The sequence below is a fragment of the Petromyzon marinus genome, unplaced genomic scaffold, assembly GCF_048934315.1.
Source record: "Petromyzon marinus isolate PM22_M1 ecotype Great Lakes invasive population unplaced genomic scaffold, UKy_Petmar_22M1.pri1.0 PM_G_Scaffold_19, whole genome shotgun sequence".
Lineage (NCBI taxonomy): Eukaryota > Metazoa > Chordata > Hyperoartia > Petromyzontiformes > Petromyzontidae > Petromyzon > Petromyzon marinus.
The window spans coordinates 164,012-169,901 of NW_027422750.1; the positions used below are offsets into that span (position 1 = coordinate 164,012).

At 50.9% G+C, this 5,890-nt stretch overlaps 1 long non-coding RNA gene across 3 annotated transcripts; it reads left to right on the plus strand.

Annotated features, from left to right (window-relative positions):
• Positions 1–325: 325 nt before the first annotated feature.
• LOC142912083 (uncharacterized) lies at positions 326–5,519 on the plus strand. 3 transcript variants are annotated; one of them, XR_012933913.1, is made up of 6 exons: positions 326–549; positions 924–970; positions 2,759–2,898; positions 3,042–3,119; positions 3,505–3,597; positions 4,628–5,519. It is a non-coding gene; the product is annotated as an uncharacterized LOC142912083 (long non-coding RNA). The 3 variants fall into 3 exon arrangements; XR_012933912.1 differs by lacking the exon at positions 4,628–5,519 and adding an exon at positions 4,278–4,618; XR_012933914.1 differs by lacking the exons at positions 924–970; positions 4,628–5,519 and adding an exon at positions 4,278–4,618 and having other exon boundaries at positions 327–549.
• The last annotated feature ends 371 nt before the right edge of the window (positions 5,520–5,890 follow it).

Genomic DNA, 5,890 nt, shown 5'->3' on the forward strand with positions numbered 1-5,890 from the left:
GTGTTGAGTCTACGGGCAGTGTTGACTCTACGGGCAGTGCTGAGTCTATGGTGCAGTGTTGAGTCTATGGTGCAGTGTTGAGTCTATGGGGAGTGTTGAGTCTATGGGCAGTGCTGAGTCTATGGGCAGTGTTGAGTCTATGGGCAGTGTTGAGTCTATGGTGCAGTGTTGAGTATATGGGCAGTGTTGAGTCTATGGGCAGTGTTGAGTCTATGGGCAGTGCTGAGTCTATGGGCAGTGCTGAGTCTATGGGCAGTGTTGAGTCTATGGGCAGTGCTGAGTCTATGGGCAGTGTTTATCAATTCTACAGAATCTGAGCCTCGCTCGCACTGCGTGTTCGCCTATCCACACTACGATTTATAAAAGCGCCCTGCTAAGGCCTCACGTGATAACAGCCCCGCCGAGTCGCCTGCCCGTGATTCGAGGCACGGAACGTCGAATCTCCTCCTCCACCACGACCACACGAGGACATTGTTTTGTTTGTAACCTCACCACGAAGGAGGATATAGCTCAAGACCCCCTCCCCAGCACCTACGCAGCGTTGCGCTGGTGAGTGCCGCGTTGAGGCCTATTCCGGGAGTGTCACCGGTCTCGGCTAGATTGCCCAGCCGGCCGAGGCGGCACTTTGGCCGGCTACAGATGCCGCTGTCATGCGATGGTCTCCATGGAGACCTGGAAGATGGTCTCTAGGTTATGTTGTGGGTTAGCAAGCTTCCAAAGGATGCGTGAAGGCTGCCGCTCGGCTTTTTGTAACGAATCTTTGCTGCGTGTTTTAAACTTTAATTGTTTGCGATGCACGCGTGTCAACGTGGTGATGCGTCGCTCAAAGACTTCACTCGAGCGCGTCGTGTTCAAGCTCACTTTGTCTACCTTAGCAGCTTACAAAGTGCCGCCCAATAATTTACCGTGCGTCTGCCTCTTAGGCCGAGTGAACCGCTTGAACAAGGGCACATTCAGAAGCGTAAACTCTGTGAGTATCTCGTTTTAAATTTTGATTTGAAGCTTTCGTGACTGCAGTAATTCATATTCTTAGCTCTTTCGGTAAAGTCACGTTGAAGGGAAACAATAAAATAATAAAATATATATAAAATAATTAAAATTCTCACGACGTTTCGACCTGATGACAACCGTTTGTGTTATGGTCGAAACGTCGTGAGAAATTTTATTGTTTTATATATATTTTATTATTTTATTGTTTCCCTTCAACGTGACTTTACCGAAAGAGCTAAGAATATCTCGTTTTATTCATAGTTCGTGTTTCCAAGGACAAAAACAATTGCACATTCTCATTACCAATACATCGACCTGGCTGGTGGTCACACTTGCCAGGAGCCCCTTTCCCTGTCGGCTTGACATTTTTTTCAACTCAATTGTTTTTTTACACAGCTCTTGGACAGACGTGCGGCAGTGTTGGTTTATATCCTGGAAGGTGCTCTCACTCCAGGGGCTGTTTCATTGATGGGAAAATAACCTGAGCTGGGGCTGTAATCAATGTTGTTTTATTGATCTAGTTTAAAACATCAGCACGAACATCGGTGCCAAACTAACACGATGTGAGGCGCTAGATTTGAAGCTTTCGTGATGTGCAAGGATTCATAGTCTTTAGCTTTTTTTCGGTAAAGTCGCGCTGGTAAAAAAAATAAAGTTAAACCCAAGTTAAACTTTAGCAGCCTTATAGTTTACAGCAGTATGCTTCGCAAGGCAACCAGTTTGTCAGCTTAACTACTGCCTTCTGCCTCTGGTTCACGTGTGTAACGCTCTTCAACCTGCACACGGCCATCTCTCCGTCCCCAACCCCCTGCAGCATAACAGAAGGTGGCTTAACTTAGCCCCCCCCCACGGCCCTTCTTGTCTCTCCCCCCCCCCCCTTAACCTGTATACAATCTCGGGTGTCTTAGAGTTCTCTTCACCTGATGCAGCAATTTTGCCGTGACGGTTTCCACCTCAAGACGGAAGCTTGTGCTGCTGCCTCCGAAACGTGATTTTAATTGAGTTGTTTTTTTCATTTATTTATTTTATAGATATTTTTTTTACCTACGTGACTTTAGCAAAAAAAAAAGAAAGAGTCCGATGCGAGGAGGCGTTTCCCCCAACGTTCGTTTTATGCGGTGGCAAAAAATGCAGCCTCTGCGAAACGATGAGAACCTAAACATTTTGCTCAACACAGGAGGAACGTGTCCATCAGTGAGGGAGCCTTAGGCATGCATCCAATTGTCCCTTGTGAAGGAGGAGGTCTTTAACCCGGCATGGTTGTCACCTGGTGTACAGGAGGTCGTGGGGTTTGATACCGACCCTGACACTCCCTGCTCTTTCTTTGGGGTTGACGTTTCTCGCTCCCCGCGGCCGCGTGGATTTTTCTCCCAGAGTCCTCCGGTTTTTCCCCCTCCGCATTCCGAAACGCCACGCGTTTAGAGTATTTTGCCCTGAATGTCCACTTGATATCAGCCCACCATTTATGGGCCAAGGTCTCTTCTTAAAAAAGAGCTATGTAGCACGGTGGTGTGCTTCCCGTGGCAACATTAAACATTGGTTAGTTTTATTAGTATATATATTTTTAAAGTGATTTGTTTTACTCTTCCTGTAACTCTGCACTCACGCCGTGTTTTTGTTTTGTGTTTGTTGTCATGTTCTGACCCAGTGCCACAGCTGGACATCTGTGACAAAAAGAGCTTCGTAGCGCTTTGGATTCCTCCTCTTGCAGTCTAAATAAATATCATTCCCACTGCTCCTCCTACTCCCTCCCCTTCACCCCTCCTAGCCAAGTGAAGGAAGCCGCCAGGCCGACCATCTGCCACCTCCCCCCAATGGAGACTTTCTCCACCACCACCCGTTTAGTGGCCTTGCTGGTCGTTGTGCTGGGCGACCGTCGTCACAACCCCTTCGCCCTGCCCCTTGACCGTGAGTAGCAAACAGCGCCGCTACCACACTTGAGACGATGCCCCCTCTCAACGCTACTCCCACTAAAGGCCATCGACTAAACTCGACTCTTTTGACTTCACCAGGCAATGCCCACTGAGCTTCGTGGCGCTTTTTTTTTTCAGAAGCGCTCCGGCTCTTGCAAATGATGGCTTCAACGAAGCACTTCGACGTTCAAGCGGGGCCGAGTACTCGAAACACTTGTAGGTATCTGTGTGACACACACACTACACACACTACTCACACACAGAGACCCACAGACTTCTCACACAGAGACCCACACACTACTCACTCAGAGACCCACACACTACTCACACACAGAGACCCACAGACTACTCACACAGAGACCCACACACTACTCACACAGAGACCCACAGACTACTCACACAGAGACCCACACACTACTCACAGAGAGACACACACACTACTCACACAGAGACCCACACACTACTCACACAGAGACCCACACACTACTCACAGAGAGACACACACACTACTCACACAGAGACCCACACACTACTCACACAGAGACCCACACACTACTCACACAGAGACCCTACTAACACTCTGCTGTATTTTCGCCCACAGCTGCGGTTATCATCTCTGGCCACGTACGGTACCAAAGAAGCTCACATCAGGTGTATGCAGCAAAGCAGCAACCTCCGGACACACGACGGAAAGGTGCACGGTTGCGACATCACACAGTTTGTTAAGGTGCAGCACATACACATGTACAGGGCCCAGTTGAGTACGCAGTTTGTTAAGGTGCAGCACTGCAAGTACTTGCTCGTGCCCCTGTTGGCGGAAGGAGGAATAGGAGGAGGAGGGAGGAGGATGAGGAGGGGGAGGAGGAAGGGGAGGAGGAGGAGGGGGAGGAGGATGAGGAGGAGGAGGGGGAGGAGGATGAGGAGGAGGAGGATGAGGAGGAGGGGGAGGAGGGGGAGGAGGATGAGGAGGAGGGGGAGGAGGGGGAGGAGGAGGAGGAGGGGGAGGAGGATGAGGAGGAGGATGAGGAGGACGAGGAGGAGGAGGGGGAGGAGGATAAGGAGGAGGTCCTTCACTGCACAGAGCGCTGTAGGGAGCTCCCCTCTAGGCAGGGCACGTTGGACCCCACTCCTCCGCCACGCCAGCCAAACCTCTTGAAGTGTCCCACACTTCACCCCACCACGTGCCACCCGCCTAGACGGGAAGCACCGCGGTGAGCTCACTCCCACCGCCGGGCGGACAACAACGGAGTTGTCGCTCACGACCCGCGACCCCAGCGTGACCCCCCCCACGTCGACCCCCGGGGGCCGGGCCGGCGTCCCCTCGTTAGGAAAACTAAAACTGCGAAAAACTTTGTTTTTGTGTTTGACCGGCAGGTAAGGGCCCCACCGAGCTACGTGGCGCTTTTTCACCGGCGACCGGGCCGTCGCCGTCGTCAGCGGGCGCGGACATTTTTTTGTTTTGCGGCCCAAACGCTTTGAAACGCGCGACGTCGATTCTGAGTGCGGCGTGGGGGGAGAGACGCCCGGAAGGACCCGGAGGGAGAAATCCACGCGACCGCCACGGTGACGAGAGGCCAACGCGAGAAACAACCACTCCGAGCCGCAGAACCTTGCAGGCGAGAGGGAGAGAGAGAGGGTTCTGAAAATCGATTTTTTTATATTTTTAAAAAACCCACTTTGTGCGAATCGCCTTCTATGACCCCCCCCCCCTCCACGACTCGTAGGGGGGGACGCGGCAGCCCCCCGACGACAGCCTCACACAGCCAGCGCCCCGCAGATGCTGTCGGAGCCAGACAGGATGTACAGAGCGAGAGAGGGAGAGGCGGTGTACATGGAGTGCTCGGTGTTGGTGTGGCCGCCCGCCACCATCCTGTGGTGAGACCGAACGCCGCGCCTGAGCGTCCGTCCCTCTCCGCCTCTCCTCTCGCTCTCCGCTCGCTGGAGACTCTTTTTGTTTATTTCACCGCCTGATGCCCACCGAGCCGTGCAGCTGTTTTTCAGAAGCTATCCGGCCATGTCGCAAACGACGGCCCTGACGACGCGCCTCGAAGCTCCCTGTCGCGAGGGCTGTACGTGCCCTGAACTTCTTTCGCACCCTACGTGGCCAACCGTGCTAATCAGAGGTACGGGTGCTGGGTCTGTTTTGTGAATGCCGCCAGTGGGTTTGCATGGCTGGCCACGTACGGAGCGAAAGAAGTTCAACATAGAACACTCCCATAGACTTCAATGTTAAAGGCTCCCATAGACTTCAATGTTAAAGGCTCCCATAGACTTCAATGTTAAAGGCTCCCATAGACTTCAATGTTAAAGGCTCCCATAGTCTTCAATATTAAAGGCTCCCATAGACTTCAATGTTGAAGACTCCCATAGACTTCAATGTTAAAGACTCCAATAGACTTCAATGTTAAAGGCTCCCATAGACTTCAATGTTAAAGGCTCCCATAGACTTCAATGTTAAAGGCTCCCATAGACTTCAATGTTAAAGGCTCCCATAGACTTCAATGTTAAAGGCTCCCATAGACTTCAGTGTTAAAGGCTCCCATAGACTTCAATGTTAAAGGCTCCCATAGACTTCAATGTTAAAGGCTCCCATAGACTTCAATGTTAAAGGCTCCCACAGACTTCAATGTTAAAGGCTCCCATAGACTTCAATGTTAAAGGCTCCCACAGACTTCAATGTTACAGGCTCAAATAGACTTCAATATTAAAGGCTCCCATAGACTTCAATGTTAAAAGTTCCCATAGACGTCAATGTTACAGGCTTCCATAGACTTCAATGTTAAAGGCTCCCATAGACTTCAATGTTAAAGGCTCCCACAGACTTCAATGTTAAAGGCTCCCACAGACTTCAATGTTAAAGGCACCCATAGACTTCAATGTTAAAGGCTCCCATAGACTTCACTGTTAAAGGCTCCCATAGACTTCAATGTTAAAGGCTCCCATAGACCTCAATATTAAAGGCTCCCATAGACTTCAATGTTAAAGGC